The sequence below is a fragment of the Bubalus bubalis genome, chromosome 15 (genome assembly GCF_019923935.1).
Source record: "Bubalus bubalis isolate 160015118507 breed Murrah chromosome 15, NDDB_SH_1, whole genome shotgun sequence".
Taxonomy (NCBI): Eukaryota; Metazoa; Chordata; class Mammalia; order Artiodactyla; family Bovidae; genus Bubalus; species Bubalus bubalis.
The window spans coordinates 69848502-69872107 of NC_059171.1; positions in this window are offsets into that span (position 1 = coordinate 69848502).

A 23606-nucleotide genomic window follows, 5' to 3' on the forward strand; every position below is an offset into this window, starting at 1 on the left:
TAGGTTATCACAGAGCTCTGGGTTGAGCTCCCTGTGTTATAGCGACTTACCACTAGCTATTTTACAGATGGTACTGTAAATGTTTCAGTGCTCCTCTCAATTTGTCTTACCCTCCTATTCCTCCACAGTGTCCACAAGTCAGTTCTTTAGGTTTGCATCTCTATTCATACCCAGCAAATAGGTTCATTGGTACCATTTTTCTAGATCCCATATGTATGTGTTCATATACGATATTTTCTGTTTCCAACTTACTTCATTCTGTGTAACAGGCTCTAGGTTTATCCATCTCGCGTGAACTGACACAAAGTCGTTACATTCTATGGCTGAAACTCAGGGCTTTTGAATGGTCAATAGACTGCATTGTTATCATCAAAGGGAGGAAACTGCTAATGACCAAGATGGATCTCCATCTCAAGCATCTTGGTGATAGAAACACACATCAGAGAAGCCTTCTCTGAAATGAAGCTGAGCATTATGTAGGGAGAACTTGAGTTTAAAGGCAAGACAAAACTGAGTTGAAATTCTGCCTCTGACACTAGATTGAGCAGGTAACCAAACCTCTCTGAGTCCCTGTCTTCTTGTCTGTCAGCTAAAGACAGCATGCCCTACCATACAGGTTTCACATAAAGATTAAATTAGATCACATATCTAAAGTTCCAGCATGATGGTTTGCTACAGAAGATAAAGAGTGACCATTCCAAACTGATAAATTCCCAGCTAAATGCAGAGAAACTGATGATTTTTAATTTGGGGAACGCAGTAACATGGAGAAACTCCCGACTTTTATTGGCTTTTTTCTTAATATTAAAAATAGGACTTCTAGGAGCTGAAAAACTCCCAGTGGGAAAGTATTAATTTAGACCAACATCATCACACATGAGCCTCACTATGAAATACTTATCTTAGCCCAAACTTTAACACATCATCGTGTTTCTTCTGTGGGGTGTCAGCGTCATCCCAACACACTTGGAATAATTCATTCATCCATCCATTCATTCTACCAACAATTACTTAGGGTTTACTGCCTCTCGGAAGCTGTTACAGGCACTGAAGATCCCAAGTTGGAGGAGATCCAGTCCCTGCTTTTGGATGACCCTAGCCTAGTGGAAAAGGGAAAACTCTAAATAAACACTTTTGTGTTATAAACTGACAATCTGAGCAATAGGCACAGTTATAAAGGTATCAATGGGGGTAGCAGACAGTGGAGTTTTAGAATTGTAAGGAAATATAGAAGCTGACCGTCCAAACCCTACTGATGCGTGGAGTCTGCCAAAGTGATCTTCAATCTCAGGGGGTTCACGACCCCCCTGCACTCCCAGCCTTGGGAAGCCTTTGGGCAGCTGTGACAGTCTGAAAGTTTTTCCAAAAGTTGAATCAGTATTTGTCTCCTGGGAACTGTCACACAGCTCTGTGGAGTTAATCCCCTTTTTTCACATGACAAGCCTTTAGATACTGGAAGTCAGCTCACAGGTGACAGGCCAGCAGAGATAATTTTAGCCTCGCATGGCCCAGGGGAATACTGGGCTATCCTGGGATGCATCTGACTTCAAGAAGGGACTCTGTCTGACGTTGAGGACACGTTGAGACTGTCTCATTTTGGATTTATTTGGATTTTAACAACTAACCTTAATAATTTCACTGGAATTTAGAAAGTACTTTAGTATTCATTATTTTGCTATGTCCTCACATCAACCTGGTGAGATGGTTCAGAATGATTTATTATTTCCATTTTGTTCATAAATAAAACAAGACTCTGAGAGGTGGCATGCGCAAGGTCACACTGATAACGTCTGGTTGAGTTGGGACCCAAATCTTGAGATCCTGAATGTAGAACAAATGCCACCCTAGTGTCTTCTCCCTTCAATGCTAGCTCTCCTGCATTCAGTTAGTCCTGCCCACAGTCTACTAAAATATTGACCCCATAGTATCACTCCCTCTGCAAAAATCCTCAGCAATTCCTCTTACATTCCAGGGTTAACCTTCAAGCCCTTAGAATGGCATTCAAGGCTCTCAAAATTGTCTACTTGCTGGGAGTTTCAGGGATGGTGGGGTGGATGGATGAAATCCTCGTAGACACTCACTACAGTGATAGTCCAAAGAGAAGTAAGTACACGGCTTATTTTGAGAATACAGAGGAGCAAGGTGAAGGTCATGGGGGCTTCTGAGAGTTGGGGATGTCTGTGATGGACTTGAAATACACCAACAGGTCAACAGAAGCCAAGAGGACACAGAGGGGAGAAGCAGCTTGGCAGCCGTGTGCAGGACACCATACAGGTCTCAGAGAAGGATGAGGCTATCTTGGAGGCAGAGCCAGTTCCCGTCAGCTGTCACATTCAGGGAATTGGATTTTATATTGCAAACCGTGATGCACCCAAGTGGATTAAAGCAGGCCAGTTGCAGCTGCATTTGGGATTGGCATTTGAGGGCCAGTCCTTTGGTGGCCCTGGTGAGGAGGGTGGACTGGAGCCAGAAGTTGGGGTGGATGAGTGGGAGCCAGTCTGGCTAAAGTGGAAGTAAGTGAATTGTCATCATGAATCAGGGGAGTGAAGATAAAGGACAGTAGAGGTCATCCCAGGAAAAGGAAGGATTTTCACATATTTTAGGAGAGAAAACCAAAAATTTCTGATGACTGGGTGCTTGTGGTGATTGATCAAGGAGAGGGAGAAGTCAGGCTACTCATATTTCTTGGGAACTCCTAGATTGGGAGGAAGATAATGATCTTATTGCCACACTTATCCTAGACTCAAGGAGGTATTGCAGGAAGGAGGTGTGCAGTACCTATTAGTAGGTACGTTGATTTCTTTGGGCTGATCTAAAAATAGAGAGTGCCCCCTCATGTTGGTGGGGTGACCCCGGTGGCTGGCTGTTCCTTTATACCCATTGCCTCTCTTTCCTGGGGCCGCTGACACACTTGCCTTCCTATGGTTAGATGAGGCCTTGCAACAGGACTCTGATAGTCCAGCCTTGTCCTTGCCATACTCGGCCACATTTTGTCCTCTCCACCAACTTGATGCAGAACATGATGGAGACTTGACAGAGAATGAAGGTCCCTCTCTGCTGTGCAGAGGAGAGCTGGCCACTAGCCAGGAACACCTGTTTTAGACATGATTGAGCAAAAAAGTAAATTCCTATCATGTTTGAGCCATTGTGCATAGCATTTCTTTGTTACACCAGTGAGCCCCACCTAACCTAGGCTCCTTTCCTGTTTCCTAAGTCACCTGAATAGGAAAGCTAAATAGTTTAGCGCAAAACTATTCATGTCAGTCACTGTACTCAGTAGATTTATGTGCATTACCTTATTCAATCCTGTAAGTGTTCTGAGATGTTTAAACACTCTTGTTTTGCAGAAGAAAGGAAAACTCCCTCAAATGTATTGCTTTGCTTAAGGTTATACTGTGTTTCCTTAGAGACACACACAAGACTGTGCGAAGCAGACGTTTTTCATGGTTTTTGAATTCTGTTTTCCTTTTAAGCTCTATTGAGATGTAATCGACATGTAACGTCGTGTACGTTTAAGGTGCCCAATGGGATGACTTACTGTGAGTGTATATTGTGAAACGATTGCTGCAGTAAGGTTGATAACACCTCCATCACCTCTACAGCTACCTTTTTTCTGTATGGTAAGAACTTTCTAGATCTCTGTGTGTGTGCTCAGTCACTCAGTTGTGTTCAACTCTTTGCAACCCCATGAACTGTAGCCTGCCAGGCTCCTCTGTCCATGGGATTTTTCAGGCAAGAATACTGGAGTGGATTGCCATTTCCTACTCTAGGAGGTCTTCCCAACCCAGGGATTGAACCTGCATCTCTCGTGTCTCCTGTGTTGGCAGGCGAATTCTTTACCACTGAGCCACCTGGGAAGCCCTTTCAAGATCTGTTCTCTTCCAACTTCCAAGTAAACAACACAGTATTGTTACTTACAGTCATCACATTGCATATTACATCCTCAGAACTTATTCACCCTGTAACTGGAAGTTAGTACCCTTTGTACACTTACAGTTTCTTAGGAAATTCCCTGTCTCTGTGTCTCCAACCACACTTATAAAGCAAGATCATGATCCAGGAGAATAGAAAGTGAAGAGGAAGAGGAGGAGAAAAAGCTTAATAGCTTAATAGCTTAATTCCTTCTTAAAGAAGGAATCCTTCTTTTGTTTAGGTCTGACTTCTGTAAATATCAGAAGCATTAAAGAGCATGCGCATGGGATGAGCACATGTTCACAATGACTAAGTTACCAGTGAGTGCTTCTGAAAGCAGTGCTGTCCTCCTGATGGCCCGGTTTTCATATCCTTTCCTTCCATGTTGGGTCTCTAGGTTTTAGTCACCCTGGTCTTCTTTCAGTCCCTCAAACAACTCATGCTCCTTCTTGACCCCATGGCTTTGCAAAGTGCTATTTCCTTTGCCTGGAATATCACTACCCCCATGCAATTGGTTAACTTGTACTCATCCTTCTGCTTTCCCCTTCTACATCACTTTCTCAGGGAAGCCCTCCTTGACCCTGAGGTTACTGTATGTCCCTTGATAACTCTCTCATTGCATTCTAAGCTCCTGCAGGGCGTCATCAGAATTTTGATTACCTAATATCTTTTAACATCTATTTCTGCTTTATTGACTATGCCAAAGCCTTTGACTGTGTGGATCACAATAAACTGTGGCAAATTCTGAAAGAGATGGGAATACCAGACCACCTGACCTACCTCTTGAGAAACCTATATGCAGGTCAGGAAGCAACAGTTAGAATTAGACATGGAACAACAGACTGGTTCCAAATAGGAAAAGGAGTATGTCAAGGCTGTATATTGTCACCCTGCTTATTTAACTTCTATGCAGAGTACATCATGAGAAACACTGGGCTGCATGAATCACAAGCTGGATTCAAGATTGCCAGGAGAAATATCAATCACCTCAGATATGCAGATGACACCACCCTTATGGCAGAAAGCATAGAAGAACTAAAGAGCCTCTTGATGAAAGTGAAAGGATAGTGAAAAAGTTGGCTTAAAGCTCAACATTCAGAAAACTAAGATCATGGCATCTGGTCCCATTACTTCATGGGAAATAGATGGGGAAACAGTGAAAACAGTGTCAAACTTTATTTTTTTGGGCTCCAAAATCACTGCAGATGGTGATTGCAGCCATGAAATTACCTTGGAAGGAAAGTTATGACCAGCCTAGATAGCATATTAAAAAGCAGACATTACTTTGCCAACAAAGGTCCATCTAGTCAAGGCTATGGTTTTTCCAGTGGTCATGTATGGATGTGATAGTTGGACTGTGAAGAAGGCTGAGTGCTGAAGAATTGATGCTTTTGAACTGTGGTGTTGGAGAAGACTCTTGAGAGTCCCTTGGACTGCAAGGAGATCCAACCAGTCCATTCTGAAGGAGATCAGCCCTGGGATTTCTTCGGAAGGAATGATGCTGAAGCTGAAACCTCAGTACTTTGGCCACCTCATGTGAAGAGTTGACTCATTGGAAAAGACTCTGATGCTGGGAGGGATTGGGGGCAGTAGGAGAAGGGGATGACAGAGGATGAGATGGTTGGATGGCATCACCGACTCGATGGACATGAGTCTGAGTGAACTCCAGGAGTTGGTGATGGACAGGGAGGCCTGGCATGCTGCAGTTCATGGGGTCACAAAGAGTCAGACATGACTGAGCGACTGAACTGAACTGAACTGAACTGAATATCTTTTAGGAACTTCCCAGGTGGTGCCAGTGGTAAAGAGCCTGCGTATCAATGTAGGAGAAACAAGGGATGCAATTTCCATCCCTAGATTGGGAAGAACCTCTGGAGAAGGAAATGGCATCCCACTCCAGTACTTTTGCCTAGGAAATCCCATGGACAGAGGAGCCTGGCGGGCTACAGTTCATGTGATCACAAAGAGTCAGACACAAATGTGCACGCATGCACCAGCATGCACCAACTTCTTTTAGAATTCAGTGTCTGCTAGTCCATTCTTCCCAGCAGACTCTCAGCTCCATGAGGACAGAGATGGAGTCTATTGGGTTGGTTTCTTTATCCCCAGAATCTAGTAGAAGGCCAGGCACATAGCTTTCACTCCATAAATATTGGGTGAATGTGAAAAAGATATTTTTTTTTCTGAGTAGAATAATGAAAGAACAAACTTAAAGAAAAGCTACTCTTCCAAATGGCTTTCTGGGAAGCATACTACACATGTAAAGTTCTGAAATGAATCAGGCTACTTGGTAACTTTAGACTGACTTAAATCTAAACCAAGTAAGGGACTGTTCCATTCCACAAGTGAGGAGGCAGAGTGCACGAAAGTCTGACACAGATCCCTGGGTCATGAGTCAATGGTGGGGGCCTCTCTTACTCTCAGCTGCCCCTGCTCACTTTAGGTACTTCGTGTTGGATGTTGACTTTGATGAGGATTCGGGGGTTGAATGGCAGCAAGCCCTTGCCCCAAAGGAAAGGGAAAGAGCATCCAAGTTAAAACCCTGGCTTAGCTACTTTAGGTGCTCTAAGACCTTGGACCACTCAGAGCCTCCATTTCCTAACTTGTAAGGTGGAGAGAATATTATTTTTCTAGAGTCTACCTGTAGGAATCTTGCAAGGCTCAAAGTTGCCATTGTAGGTGGAGAGACAAACACTTAGTAGGTGCTGCAAAAATTTTAACTGACATCTAGTATTTTCCCAGCATTGGAGTTTCTTTCAGATGGCCAGGATGTGTTTCATGTGAACCAGTAAGTCAGCAGCTCCATTAATAAAGACGAGAATGACTTTTCCTTTCACTGGTGGGTAAAAGGCTGGCTTAATTCCTTTCCCAGTGACAGAGATCTGAAGACAATGATTTGATTCCCTGATCATGAACATGCCCCTTCTTCACAAAGTGTGAGAAGTTGAGCAAAGAGGAGTGCCCTGGTGGGGCCATGTTGCATGAAGCCTCTCTTTGAAAGAGCTTGTGTGTGTCCTATTCATGATTAGCAGACACAATGTGGTGAAGGAGTTTGTGTCTCCAGATTCAGACATTTCTGAGGACTTACTAAGTGCCAGGTACACCCTTGAAACACTTTTTACATGCTCTTTTGTTCACTTCCTGCTTTATTTCTGTGATGAATTTATTATCCCTATTTTCAGGGTAAGGAAATTCAGATTCAAAGCAATGATTTTGTCCTTGGTCACATATAGCAGAGTTGGTGTTTGGACCCTTGTGTGAAGCCAAATTGCATGCATTTCCAGATGTAGTTTGTTCTCTTCCTAGTGGGCTTCCCAGGTGAGTCAGTAGTAAAGAATCCACCTGCCAGCGCAGGAGATGCAGGAGACAAGGGTTTGATCCCTGGTTTGAGAAGATCCCCTATAGGAGGAAATGGCAACTCACTCCAGTACTCTTGCCTGGAAAATCCCATGGAACTCGGTGGGCTACAGTCCATGGGGTTGCAAAGAATCAGATATGACAGCTTCTGAGCACGCATGCACACACTTCCTACTAAAGTGCATTCTGCGGAGAATGAAGACCAAAAATATGAATTGGAAAACCTTGTCTAGCTTTGTTATTACTACTACTAACTATGAATAGCTCTTATTATCATCTGATAGCCTCGGAAACAACTGGTTTCCTTTGGAATGAAATAACTTTCCATTTTCTTTTATAGAAGCTCAGTGGTTCTGATTTCTCTGTTTGATGGGGCACAAAAGCCCCTGGGTAGAAGGCTGCTTAGTGGAGTGGAAAAGGGTCAGACTGGGGACTGTTTCTAGCCCTGATTCTCCTTTGCATGACTTTGGGAAATTCATTCACAGTCTTCAAGCCTCATTTTTCTTCTGTGTGAAATGAGGACAATTATGTTGCTTGCTCGCCTACGTTTATGGGTTTTGTAAGGCTCTATCAAGATAATTGTTGCACAATGTTATGCAAAAGACCTCGTGTTATTATTCTAAGGCAGAGTCATCACTTTGTTCCCACTTTCACTTTGCCTACAGAATCTCTTGGCTTCCCACCCCGATGAGAATTTATGGCTCCCTGGATAGAACAGCAACATCTCGCTCCCTGTGACTTAAATGCATCCTGACGTGTTTCAGCTTTTGCGTACAGGAACGGTTTCTAGTTGGAGGAGACACAATTCTATTTTGAGGTTGTGGGCTCGAGTCGCCACTAAATGCAGATTCATTTGCTTCCATTGACGTAAAGTGAATCCTTCATTTGTGGACAGCTCTTCTGCCCAAACCCAACCTGTGACTGCAGCCAGTGGCCTTATCTGGCAAGTCTTGTCACTGTCAGAATCAAAGCCAAATACAGCAGGGACTAATGACTTCACTGAGGTGGTCTTTCCTGTGACCACAGAAGCCTGCTTTGGGGGTTTCAGTCACCATCAGAGACCCTTGATGGGATAACAGCCCCTGAGTTCATTTTTGTTCTGGTTTATTATCTGGATAAGCTCCATACCCAGCTCTCTTCTGCCTTATCTGAGGGGACAGAGCCAGCCGTGAGTGAGTCATAGGATCTGGTCAATCACATTTCTACAATTTTATTAGAACAACTGGGTAGATTAGCTTTGTAAAACATGGAAAAGTGTCTTGGGCATTCATCAGAGTCTCCCACAATTCCTAGAAATATTTTGTGTTTTTTTTTTTTTTTTTTTTCACAGTAGCCTCTGTGGAGAGAGAGCAGGGAAGCCAGGAGACCTGAGTTACTGGGTCCTGACCCTGGTAACTCCAGGGGTAACCTTGAGTATGGTCAGAATGCTTTTGGTCTTGGCTGGTGGTATGGACAAAGTTCCATAGAGCTTAGGGCTTGGCAAGAGATGGGCAGAGAAAGTTTCTCTAGGGAGACATTGGAGACTAGGGTTTTAAATTATGAACTTTATTTCACCAAGCAGACAGAGGCAAGGGCAAGGGGTTTCCAGTCAGAGAAAGCTGACTGAACAGAGTGATGCAAGATGAAAGTCGGTGAAGGGTCTCAGGAATGGTACATCTTTGATTGTGGTGAGAAGGAAGGTTGTGCTGCAGAGCCTGGAGAGGTAGAGGGTGGAAGCCAGGTCTGGACAATGGGCATCTCCCAAAGGCTGTTGAGCATGGGGAGGCGGGAAGGGAATATGATTACGATTTCTTTCATTAAGCAGTCGACAGCCACGATAAGACTGAAGGAATCACTTGTTGCTCACGTCAGCCCTGCACAGTATGTGAACCACCACTGATCTCCCCATTTAGCAGATGAGAAAGCTGAGCCTTGGAGAGATTAAATGCTCAAGGACACGCTGTTCAAAGAATATAGAAGATAAAAATAATATTTCAGCATCATGATTCATACTTAAGCCTGACAGGATTCCATTGAGTTCCTATAAATGTCAGAGATTAGATAGCATTTGCTCTGAGGCATTATCAGGGTTTAGACATTCATCCAAGATTCTAAAATGGAAAGAGGCCAACACTGCTTCAGTAAAATTCAGAGTCATTAGCAGAAAGATCATTTGGCCTCTCAATCATTTCTTACTCAGAACCGTTTCATTCTTTTCATTGGCTGTAGGGGAGGCTGGGACTTGTCTGAAGATGGCGGGGCAACTAAAATTTTTGTAGCGTTTTCTGCATCAGCTCTGATAGGCAGACTTCATTTACGGATGTTAATGCCACAGTGGAGGACTGAAAGATTCTTGGAGAGTGAAAGGAATTTTAGTCTTTGCAAATACAGTAGTCTGCCCTTATCCACAGAGGGGATATATTACAGGACACTCAGTGGATGCCTGAAACTACGGACAGTAATGAACCATGTATATACCATGTTTTTTTCTCTATATACATACCTATGATAAAGTTTAATTGATAAATTAGGCGCTGAAAGAGATGAACAACAACTAATCATAAAGTAGACTGTGATAAAAGTTATAATGTGACCTCTTTTTTTTTTCTGTCTCAAAATATCTTGTTGTACTGTGCTCACCCTTCTCCTTGGGAAGTTGTGACATGAAAATGCCTATCATGAGAAGTGAGTTGAATGATAGGCTTTATGATACAGCATTAGGCTATTGACCTTCTGATGATGCTCTAGAAGGTGGGTCATCTGCTTCAAATGATCCTGGACCATTCAACTGTGATGATGCTGATGACCGGATGCCAGGAGCAGATGATGGTGATGGCTGGGGAATCCCAGGCAGGATGCAATGGGATGGGATGAGAGTTCATGAAGCTACTTAGAATGGCGCACAATCTAAAACTCATGAATTGTTTATTTCTGGAATTTTTCATTGACCTTTTTTGGATCAAGTTTGGCCATGGGTAACTGAAATGGAGGAAAGTAAAACCACAGATAAAGGGAACAACTGTATTTTCAGAGAGGGTGATACTTTTCCACAGACTTGCAGATAAAGTCAAAAGAATCTACTTGCCTGGATCAAGTTTAACAAGGGTTACCATGTTGCATCTCAGAGCAGGAAAGAATAAGACAGTGAAAGAATTGGAACTTAAATCCTGAGTTGCATTTCCAACAGTCATAAAAAGGAATTCTTGCTTTTGGCACTGGGAGTTGACCAATCAGGATTGAAGTACTCACTCTCCATTTACAAGTGTAAACTTTGGGAAGTCACTTACCTGCCATGAATCTCAGTTTACACACCTTTAAGGTAAATCTAATATCCCCTTCCATATAGAGGTGTTGTGAGAATGCCACTTACAAACACACATCTAGAGTGGGTTCAAAATATTTATAAAAATTATGTAAGTTTGGAATTATTTTTTCCCCCTCAGGTCTTAGATGCTTTTTACCGGTTTTTGTTCTCCATAAGGTTTTATTATAGTGATTCTGATTTTGTCTCCTAAATTCCTCTCCAGTGGCTCATGACATGGCTCCAGGAAGACTTTCCCAACACCTAAAGAATTTATTTATTCCTTTTCCCAGTCTGGTATTTCTACTTACTATTTTGCCAGCTCCTAGACCTACTGTGTCTGGGATCCAGGGTGAAGCCAAAGGTAGGTGTATATCCTTCAGCACTCCTAGATATAAAGTGCATTGTTGAGATTAGGCAGACGATCACGTTTGGGGGCTCCCCAAAGTTACTTTATCCCAAGATACAAATGACATTCTAAAATGTATGAGAACAGAATTGATAGAAAACCAAGCTAAAGCTAGCACTTATTTGGAAAGAGGTTTATTTTTAAAATTTTATATAGAATAAACCATTGCACATTTATTACAAAATCACTAAGAATTTATAGCAAAAAATGAGTCAAATTCTAAAATATTACAAGTTTCTTTTCAAAATGTGTTGATGCATTTTCACCATCATTGGGTTCCCATGGGGGCAATTTAATGTCTTCTGCTCTTGAAATTAACATCCCCTCTCCTTTTCTTATCCACAGCCACAACCATCCTGATGCTCTGGGTGGCTCAGAAATTCCAAATTTCCTGCTGCCTCACTGACTGGAACAGACTGGAATGCAGCACAGCTGATGATAACAGAAGAGGCCTCAAACCACAAGGGCAGGCAGCCCCAGGAGCTAATCCTTGCTCCACCACTTCTGGTGAAAGATAAGGTCCAAGTTACTTAGCCTTCATCATAGGTCACATTTCCCGGGAAAAAGAGACGACATCTCTGAGGATTGTGTGGAGGAGGTTAATCAGGGAGTGCATTCAGAAACAACATCTGCGATGGGGAGGGAGGCAGGACTTGGCAGAGGGAGAAGCTGGACCATGGTGCAGCTTCTATGGAGACCTCCAGCGATCGCACAGGGAGCTGGGATGGCCCTTCAGCACTGTTCTGGTTGCAGACAAATGCTTAGGCGCTTGTTCTTCCATGTTGACCTATCATAGATGCAGGCTGCCTTCTGAGAAAGGGTCTGAGATGAAAGATCTTTTTGAGTGACTCTTCGAGCAGCAGCCAGAGGTCCTGGTGGTAGGCAGAATGAACACCTCCATCATGAGGTGTACCTGGGCAGCCCATTGTACCTTTGCCTACATTCTCAGTATATCACGGCACCAAGGAAGTGTCCTTGCCCACTCCACTGAAACTGCAACCCCTTAATCTCATGTCCTCCTACCCCATCTGACTGATATTCATTGCATTTATCATGAACTGACATCCTTTATAAGAATTTCTCTGCTCAGTATTCTGTAACAACCTAATAGGGAAAATAATTAGAAAAAGAACAGATACATATGTATGTATAACTGAGCCCCTTTTCTCTGCACCAGGAACTAAGACAACATTGTTACTCAACGATACTTCAATATACAATAAAAATTAAAAAAAAGAATTTATTGTCTTTCTGGAACTGCTCTAGAACAGTGGTCCCCAGCTTTTTTGGCACTAGGGATTGGTTTTGTAGAGGACATTTTTTCCATGGACAGTGCAGACAGAATGGTTTGGGGATGATTCAAACACATTCCATTTATTGTGCTCTTTATTTCTATTATTATTACATCAGCTCCACCTCAGATCATCAGGCATTAGATCCCAGAGGTTGGGGACCCCTGCTCTAGGACACACTCCAAGTTACTTGAGGGCAGGAATTTTCTTTTTCTCGTGATTGTGTATCCAGTCCCTAGAACGAGGTTGGCATGGATTGAACTCTCAATAAATATTTTAACTGAGTGGAATAAATATAACACATACTGAGTACTTATGGGAAGCATTCAAGTTCTAAGCACTTGCAGTAGCAAACATAACGGTCACAACTCCACGCAGGGGGCACTGTTATTATCCCCATTTTAAGATGAGGAAATTGAGGCACAGAATGTTCAATGACCTTGCCAACCTCATGCAGCTTAGAAGTGTTGTATTCAGAATCAGAGCCCGGCAAGGGGATTCATACCATAAGCCACCATCCCTTACTCTCTCTCCAGCTGGTCCTCCATCTGAGTTAGCTGTACCCTTCCTCCCTTCTCCTTTCTGTGTCCAGTAATCACATCGCTGCATGCTTCAGATACTTTGGTTGAATCTTTGTTGTTTTATAGCTTCAGACCAAAAGGTGAGAGCTCAACTGAGTTCGAATTCCTGCTCTTTCTTCATACTTTCTCAACACTAGTACCTTAGAACCTGAACAACTCACACAACTTCTTTTTTTTTCTAACACTGCCATTGACAGATGTAGATGCAGAGGCTATAATGGTTTATGGTGCTCTTTTGCATCCATTATCTCACTTGATTAGCCCAATAGTCGTGGGACACGGGCTGCACAAGGATGGCCACCTGCAGTTTATAGAGGAAACAGTGGCTCAGAAAGATTAAGTGGAGCTATTTGGAAGCAGAATTTTTAGTTCTAAGTCACACGTTTGCTCTATTTTGCTCTTTCTTTTTCCTTGTTGGCGCCTGGAAGGCAGAAATTAAGCCCAAAGCATTTCTGCCCTCCATATTCATTGAAAGTCACTCGGGACATTGGTGAGCATTTATCATTGGCTTCTTCCTATTTGACAAACGAGGAAATGGAGGCATGAAGAGGTTACATGATTTCCCCAGGTTACATCGTAATGTCACAGAAGCTGGGATGTTAATTTCAAAGTTCACGTGCTTGCACTCCTTAGCACTCTCACTGCTTTTATTATGGGGTCTATTTCAAACCTCCACCCACCTTTCCCTGAGTAATGTAATAGGGTTCATGCATACATTCTCAGTTGCTCAGTCCTGTCCAACTCTTTTGCAACCCCATGGACTGCAGCCCACCAGGCTCTTCTGTCCATGGAATTTTCCAGGCAAGAATACTGGAGCGGGTTGCCATTTCCTCCTCCAGGGGATCTTCATGACCTAGAAGTCAAGCGTGCATCTCTTGCATTGGCAGGCAGATATCACTGAACTACCTCGGAAGCCCAATAGGGTTCATGCTGCTGCTGCTGCTGCTGCGTCGCTTTAGTAGTGTCCAACTCTGTGCGACCCCATAAACGGCAGCCCACCAGGCTTCCCATCCCTGGGATTCTCCAGGCAAGAACACTGGAGTGGGTTGCCATTTCCTTCTCCAATGCATGAAAGTGAAAAGTGAAAGTGAAGTCGCTCTGTTGTGTCCGACTCTAGCGACCCCATGGACTGCAGCCTACCAGGCTCCTCTGTCCATGGGATTTTCTAGGCAAAAGTACTGGAGTGGGATGCCATTGCCTTCTCTGAATAGGGTTCATGGTTAACATTAAAAATGTAATACTAGTTACAAATACAAAAGCCCAGTTTACTTTAAATGCACTCAGGATGTATTACTGCCCTGAGAATCTGAGAAGGTGTTTAAAGAGAGAGTGTTGGGAAAATTTACTTATTATACAGAGCTCCTTTTATCCAGTTATATCAGAAGAAAATCCATGGTATCTTTCAGAGACCTAAGGAAAGCAGGAACATTTATCCTCCTCTTTGAATTTAACTTAAACATAAAGACACTGGGGTCGTCTTCCTGAGGCTGAGCTCCAGGTGACAGATTCCAGACAGGAGGAAAGGAACTTGAAGGAGCCTATTTTACATAGGCCACTGGAATGCTTTCTTTGGTTCTGAGCCTCATAAATGGACACAGATACACAGAAACATATAGCTACCTCTTGAGAGAAATGGATGATAAAAAAAGCTGAGAGTCAAAGAATTGATGTTTTTGAAGTGTGGTGCTGGAGAAGACTCTTGAGAGTCCCTTGGACTGCAGGAAATCCAACCAGTCAATCCTAAAGGAAACCAGTTCTGAATATCCATTGGAAAGACTGATGCTGAAGCTGAAGCTCCAATACTTTGGCCACCTGAAGCAAAGAACTGACTCACTGGAAAAGAACCCGATGCTGGGAAAGATTGAAGGCAGAAGTAAAAGGGAACAACAGAGGATGAGATGGTTGGATGGCATCACTGACTTGATGGAAAAGAGTTTCAACAAGCTCCAGGAAATGGTGATGGACAGGGAAACCTGGCATGCTGCAGTCCATGGGGTCGCAAAGGGTTGGACATGACTGAGTGACTGAACTGAACTGAGAGAAATGATTAGGAGAATAAATGCTAAACTTCTGTCCTTATAGTGAAGAAACTCAATTCAGTTCCCAGACTCTCAGAGCTCCTCATGGCCCTGGCTTGAAAACCATCACTCAGGTCAGAGCGATGGCAGTTGTGGCAATTTTAAGACCTGACTATATCTTCTTTCACATACTATCAAGAGGGAAAGTCTAGTTCTCTCTCCGGCTTGAAATGGTGCAGGAATTTGACTGCTTTGACAAATAAAGTGTGGGAGAAGTGACCCTACGTCATTTATAAGACTAGGTTAGAAACAGGCATGCAGCTTCAGCCTGGCTCTCTCTTAGGACATGAGCTAACATGGAGACCCTGACCATGCTGGAGAGTCCACATGGAGTGAGTGAAGGCCGAGGACTCTAGCTGATGCCATGTAGAACAGAGATATTTGAGGCTTCTCTGTTGAGTTTGGTCCAAATGGTTTATTCGTGAACTATGTAGATGGTTATTTTATCTCCATGTCACATTTCAGCAGTTTGCTTTCCAGGTGGTGCTAGTGGTAAAGAACCTGACAATGCAGGAGACGCAAGAGATGCAGGTTCAATTCCTGGATCAGGAAGGTGTCCTGGAGTAGGGAATGGCAACCCACTCCAGTATTCTTGCCTGGAGAATCCCATGGACAGACAGCCTGACGAACTACGGTCCATGAGGTCACAAAGAGTTGGACACGACTGAGGCAACTTAGCACATTGCAGAATAACACATAATCTTAACAATAGCCAGTGCCATAGATGACATGCTGGAATGTGAGTTATCATTCAAAGAACTGAATGGGTGTGAAGGTAGCATCTTACATTTGGATTCAAACTACCATTTATACAATGCATTGAACATAGAGTTACTTCACAAATGTTTGTTGAATGAACTGATGAACAAATGAGCAAAGAATCTCTGGGAGAGATCTTTCTCAGCAGAATCACCTTTGGGGTTGTAACTGACCACATTTCTAATTGAAGTCACTCATAGGATGAGGTTGTTAAAAATCTGTGCTGTCCAAGTTAAAGGAATAAATGTTTTTCTTATCTTCTGTAATGATTTGATCATAAGGAAGGCTGACATCTTTGGGGAGGTAATTTAAGGGGAATTGACAAGCTGAAGGGAGGCAAAGTTCGTGTTGATGCTTGAAAACCCATTTCAGGAAAAGGTGAGCCAATATTTATTTAGTCTGAAGAATAGAAGGGGAAACAGAGTTGTTTCAAATTCTTGAAGGAAGTGACAGATTTCTTTTCTGTTATCCAACAGCTAGATGAGAACAAACAGGCGAATGCTATAAAATACCTGCTGGTCAACTCTTTTAGTAAAGGAACTGATGTAAATACTTTAGGCTTTAAAGCCCTGTGGTCTCTGTTGCAACACTCCAACCTGTCTTTATGGAACAAAAAGCAGACAACATGTAGACAAATGAGTATAGCTGTATCCCAATAAAACTTTATTCACAAAAACAAGCTTTGACTGGGCCAGGTTTGACTCTTGCCAATAGTCTTTCAATCCTTGCTATAAAGAAATGGTCTTTTTTTTTTTTTCTTCCCCTAGATAAGTCCAAGTTACCCAATACATAGAGCCATTATAAACTTCAGAACTAATTATCTTAGAGAAGAGTGATGTTTCCTTAGTATGTTTAAAATTGGCTGGATGTACAGATGGGACAAAAATACTCTCTCTCGATGGTATGTGCATATATATATATATATGTGTATATATATATATATATATATATATCAAAGGGCTTATACTGAGAATAGATAAAGAACTCTTACAACACAATAATAATAATAATAATAATAAAATGCCCTTTACTCCCCATGGGTAGAAGTTATGAACAGGCACTTTACAAAAGATATAATGATGGCAAATAAATATCAAAAAAGATACACTATCTAATTTGTCTTCAGAGAAATGCAAATTTAACCATATAAATTACCAATGTGCTCATTAAAGTGGCTGAAATTAAAAAGACTGACAGTGTGTGTGGGCTTAGTCACTCAGTCATGTCTGAATCTTTGCTATATCATGAGCTGTAGCCTGTCAGGCTCCTCTGTCCTTGGAATTTTCCAGGCAAGACTATTGGAGTGGGTTGCCATGTCCTCCTCCAGGGGATCTTCCCAACCCCGGGATGAGACCTGCGTCTTGTGTTTCCTGCATTGGCAGGTGGATTCTTTACCACCACTGCCACCTGGGAAACCCTATTATATGCACAGTTTTCCTCAATAAAATTAATTTTCAAAAAATAGCCCAAATGGCCATCCTTCGGGGATCTACTACTACTACTAATGATACTGAAAGTGAAAGTCTCTCAGTCGTATCTGACTCTTTGCAATCCCATAGACTATACAGTCCATGGAATTCTTCAGGCCAGAATACTGTAGTGGGTAGCCTTTCCTTCTCCAGGGGATCTTCCCAACCCAGGTCTCCCAAACACACATCTCCCGCATTGCAGGTGGATTCTTTACCATCTGAGCCACTAGGGAAGCCCAAGAATACTGGTATGGTTAGCCTATCCCTTCTCCAGTGGATCTTCCTGACCCAGGAATCGAACTGGGGTCTCCTGCATTGCAGGTGGATTCTTTACCAACTGAGCTATCAGGGAAGCCCAACAAAGACATTAATAGCTAATATTTATTGAATGCTCACTCTGTCTCCAATACTGTGCCAGGCACTTTGATTATCTGTGCTAATTCTAGAACTACCTTTTGAAGTAGCAGTACTGTTGTCTCCATATCCCAGAAGGAAGACCCAAGCCTTAGAGAGATTTAATGACTTTCTCAAGGGTATGTACTAGCTGTTTGCAGAGGTGGGGTCTTAAACCAGATCTTTCAGATCCTCAAACTTCAGCTTTATTTGTTAGACCATAGAACCATGTTCTAAAAAAGTTTCTCCTAATTTGAAGTTCTAGGAATATAGGGAAAATCAGCTGTCTGAAGTTGAGTTAGCAGATAAGAATCAGATATCTGTTGCCTCATCCGAGCATATGTCTGAGCTATTTGGGGAGTAGCACCGCTGCTGACCATCTAGATTGCTTGGAAAGATAATCTGGAACATCATTTGAAGCATGTGAATGTCAACTCTTGGGTTGAAAAATAAAATGTGGTTGTATTTAGTGTTAAGACTCATCTGGCCATGATCTCATGGAGCATTTCTGAGGCGATCTGGTGCACTGTTGATATACTGGTTCCTATTTTTATCCAAAAATAATTCAGCTGTTTTTTTTTCCTGCTAACAATTTCTGGACTTTTTCATAGTGGGGAGTGTTTATTAGATTACAGTGCTAAGTTCACAGTTGGTTAAGAAGACGTGGTGATGAATCAAGCCAATCAGGGTAAGAATTATGGCTCACAAGGCAGGAATCCTCTTCTCTTTGCTCTGCCACGGACTCTGGCAACTTACTCTCTGATCTCAGCTTCTGCATGTGAAAAATGAAGTAATGGACAATTAATTACTTTTCAAGCTTTCATAAGGATTTAATTTATGAATCTGTTAATAAATATACCATTTCCACAGGCTCGTTGGCAAAGATGGAACTGTATTATTCAGATTTATTGTAGCATCAAATTATCCCCAATATCAGTGGCCTCAGTACGAATTTTATTTCTTGTGTATGGGGCTGTGGGTCAGGTTTGGTCTGTGGACTGGGTCTTGTCTGCATGTCGGGTTCAGGGGCCCTCCATGTGTACCTCATTCCCAGACCCAGGCTGAAGCAGCAGCAGACACCTGGACATCCACTTCTCATGGTGAATACAGGAAGGGAGAGACAGATGGGAAATACATAAAGCTCAAAACTCACCTCCTATTGGGCAAAGCAGGTCATGCGGCCAAGCTCAGAGTCATGGAGGCTGGTCATCAGGCCCTGATATGGTGTTGGCAGCATGAAGGTCTCCTGACTAATAACACAATCTGCAGTGAGTGAAACCTCAGAGACTTTAAGAAAATTTTAGGTAGCTGGATCTAAGAGTCAAAGAGCTTTCTCTCTCATTTACTCAGAGACCGATTTACTAACTTCTAGCTTCCTTATCTTCGCATCCTCTCCCTGGGTTCACTGGTTATTCAGGGTAGACTTTTAGACTCGGAAGTCAAACTGTAGGTCCTTTGAGGGCTTTCGGCATTACTAATCTTTCACACAATTTAATGATTCAAATATTTTTAATAACACTGACTTGTAGCATTAGTAATCTATTGTGATCTTGATGGTGGTAGGAAAACATTTACATGGGAGGATGTATTTTCTGAGTAGGGTGAGTCCTATGATATATCTTGCTCCAATACCAGCTGTGACATTGTTTTTGACCACATTGGTTCATGACTGTCAAAGAGGTAAAATGAGGAGTCCTGCACTGAATAAGTTACTCCATCCTCACTGACCCTTTAGCTTTCCTCTATGTAGGAGGAATTCATAGGCTGGAGATGACTGAATCCTGTATTTGTTGAGTCAGGCTTCAGTCATCGTAGCATAAAAGTGTCCATAGACAAAAAGTAACTGAACAAATTTGACTGTGTTCCAATAGCAATTTGTTTACAAAAACAGGTGGTTGGCCAGATGTGCCTCATGGGCTGTAGTTTACAGATCTCTGCTCTAAATGGCAGCTCCTTGATAAAAAACCGATCTGGTTCTGATGGAGACTGATGTTACAACAGAGGTTGCTGGGTTTCCAACAAATTCCTCTTTTCTGGAAACTTGATGGTGTGTTTTTCATAGAAAATCAAGTCTTTCATTTGGTCATGTAACCCATTACTATGTGATGTGTGTGAGTGTGTGTGTGTACCTTTCAGAAAAGTTTTTCAGCTGTACTGAAATAAAGTTGAAATATACCATTGAATAAATTTAAGGTGTTATGCAATTTAAGGTATAATGGCTTGATGTGTATGTTACAAAACAATTACTGAAATGAGTAAGTTAATACATTTTTCAAACAGAGAGTAGTAGGGTAGGGTAAAAAAGAATAAGGATGGTTTTCATGAGTGGAATGAGGGAGAGAGAAAGTTTCTCCCATTATGCAGCATTGTCCCCACTGTCACTGACTGGAAAAAATCTGTGAACTGAGATGTAATATGGTATGCTTATATTTTCACAGAAAAATCACTAAAGCTAGAACTGGAGCCCAGATACCTTGTCTTTGTTTCAGAGTTTCCGTACCCACCCATGACTTCTAAAAAATCAATGATCATTGGAGAACCAGAGTTTTGACTCAGTTGGATACCACTTGTTTTACTGTCCATCTTATATTTTCTTTAGAGTAACTTTTAAAAAGCTTAAATGGAAACATGACAGAAGAAAATTTGATCTTACTACTTTAAATGGAAGATGAATATCAATACTTATCCATAATTATTTAAAATACACTCAAAACTTTACAGGAGAAGAAGAACATTGATCTAGGCACCACTTAGAATCACCTCCCGAGTGTGGTCACACTTGAGCACACTGAGCAGGAGTTTCTGCAGACCTCACCTGTCAGAAGCAGTCTTTGCATAGATGCCGCAGCTTCCATAATTCACCTTCCTTCATCTCAGGTTAACTGACAAAGTTATGGCCTCTAAAACTTGAATGTAAATTACATACAAATGAACCAAGTGTTGTCTCTGATAAAAAAACAACAAAACAATCAACAACAAAAAAAACCCCTTATGAAGCATTTTCCCTTATTTCTTCTCTCCATAAACATAAATAGCACAAAAAAAGCAGCCTTGAGGAAAGAAAAGGATCAATGAATCCTTTTATTCCCAGCTTTGGTGTTTGCAGCATATTTTGATCACCCGCAAGTGTGCAAGCCTCTATAGTAAGTGACAAGTGCAGCAGGTCCTTGTCCTTGAGGTTTATGTTTGAGGCTGAATTTGGGGGTTATAAACCAGCTGGATTCATGGTGACTTGCCGACAACAAACCACTAAGCTTTGAGTGACTAGCTTGCTGCTGAACCTCACACTGGCCATAAGGGCACTCTGCAGGTGGACAGTCTTTAAAAAAAATTTACTTCCTCTAACATTTCACTTGACATAGTAGTCTCTAAGATCACCCATGTTCAATGATAAATGTTCCTTCTTCTTATGGCTGAGTAGTATTCATTATATATATATATACACACTGCTGCTGCTGCTAAGTTGCTTCAGTTGTGTCCAACTCTATGCGACCACATAGATGGCAGCCCACCAGGCTCCTCCGTCCCCAGGATTCTCTAGGCAAGAATACTGGAGTGGGTTGCCATTTCCTTCTTCAATATATATACACTACATCTTCTTTATCCATTCGTGAGTGAATGGGCATATAGATTGCTTCCATATCATGGCAATTGTGAATTATACTGCTATGAACACTGGGATGCACATACTTTTCAAGTAGTGCTTTTTCCTGGATACATACCCAGGAATGGAATTGCTGGGTGGTTCTGCTTTCAGTTTTTTGAGAAACCTCTATAATGTTTTCCACAGTGGCAGCACCAATTTACATCCCCATCAACAGTGAACAAGGCTTGCCTTTTCTCCACATGCTCACCAATATTTGTTATTTGCGTTCATTTTGGTGACAGCCATTCTGACAGGTGTGAGGTGACATCCTTTGTGGTTTTGCTTTGCATTTCCCTGGTGATTAGCGATGTTGAGCATCTTCTCATGTACCTCTTGCAGACAAGATTTCTTTTTTAATTCTCCTTTCACCAATGAGGGTCAAAAAACTTGAGCCATTTTCCTGGGGTCACACTTTTAGAAAGGAGAGGGAAGAGAGGGAAATGGTGAGAATGCAGATGTGAAAGGCATGGTTTTCTTTTGCTCAAGAGAGGCAGATGGAGAGGGTCTAAAGAGGCAAGAGTGGCTGTAGTTGATAAAACCCAGCCTTCTCTGTGTCTTGTAAAATTAGAGGGTGTGTTTCTCAGTTGATGCTGATTTCAGTGTAACTAATAGAGTGAGGGAAGGAAAAAGGAAGACTAGTTTCTAATTTTATCTTGGTGGCATTTTACTAAAAAGCCCCTCAAGGTGGCCAGAATTGGAAACCCCCAAGGCTTGAAGCTCTGGAGTAGTCCGCAAAGAGAAGCGCTGGGCTGGGCTGGGCATGGGGCACCTGGAGGTACGGCACCACAGAGCTTCTCATCTGGGTTTTGGCTCTCAGCAGCTATTAAGGTGTTTTCTCTCTGGCTCCTCATTTGCATCCTGTCATACCCATATGGTGTGATTTTATTTATCTCTTGAAGGGGAATGACTGATGTAGAACGAGGGGAAGCCAGAAGCCTGGACTTTCTGAACCTTCCTTCTGTCCTTCCCATCCTCCCAGCCTCAATCTTTCCTCCCTCTCATCTTTGCCTCCTTCCCTCCTGCCATCTTGACTTTTGTAAATGAGGACCTTGCCTGAGTGACAGGATTCATTTTTTTTCAGCTGAATGGTTGCCAGGGGGCGTTTGTCTTGTAGAGGGGTTTATCCTGGCAACATTCACAGCCGGGGTGAGTTGAAGCTGTGACCTGCTGCCCTTTCTTCACCATGCAGGAGCATTTGGAATTGACATATATACACTGCTGATACTTTGTATAAAATAGATAACTAATACTACTCTAAAGCTCAGGGAACAATACTCAGTGCTCTGTGGTGACCTAAATGAGAAAGAAATACAAAAAAGAGGATATAGGTACATATAATTGATTGATTTTGCTGTACAGTAGAAACTAACACAACATTGTAAAAAAACTGTACTCCGATAATTTAAAAAATGTGTACTGACGATGATTCTGCTCAGATAGATTAAGGGCTTAGTTTACATGCTGGTTTGCTATTTTTCTGGGATTTACAAAGAGAAAGTGATAAAAGTGAAAGTGTTAGTCACTCGGTCGTGTCCTACTCTTTGCGACCCCTCGGACTGTATAGTCAACCAGGCTCCTCTGTCCATGGAATTTTCCAGGCAAGAAGACTGGAGTGGGTTGCCATTTCCTACTCCAGGGGATTTTTGCAACCCAGGGATTGAACGTGAGCCTCTTGGGTCTCCTGCACTGGCAGGAAGATTCTTGACCACTAGCGCCACCTGGGAAGCTCTAACCTCATCGATTTTGCCATTTAGGTGTGAATTTTGCAATTTACACATAGTTTCTTAGAGCTCTTCAAGACAGTTTGCCTCCTATGTTGGGGTTAAGATAACAATTGTTTCAATCTTCCTTTGTTTTTGAAAAGATAGTGGGTGATTCACTTATTCATTTATTTATTCTTGGCTTGCTAGCCTATGGGGGTCAAATGCCTGAGAAGTATGAAGTATTAAACAACAACCCCCAAATCAAACAAATAAAAAAGACCTTTAGAAATACAGCTAAAGTAGGATTCATTGTTCTTTTAAATACTTTAATTCTGTGTTTATCTATTTAGCAAGCACATATTTTAGGTGTATAATATTCTGGGCACTGGGCTAGATGCCCAGAACCCAGAGTTGGAGATCTGTTCTCTGCTTTGAATCTGTTCAGAGTTAGTTAATTTCACAATTTAGGGGCTACAGCTACACAAGAGCTATGGAAAAGGGCCCAGGAGGATAAAGCTTTAGGAAATTTGGGGATTCCACAAGATATATCATGCAAGATTGTATTTGCACGTACATGTTTTTGGGAAGACGGGTTCATAACTTTAATGGGATTCAAGTATTCATGGACAAATTTAGGAACATGGCTTTTGTAATTGCAACAAAACTTTTAGATGACCTATCCACTGTGTTCTACAAGTAACATCTTCTCTCCTTGTTCAGTGTTGCA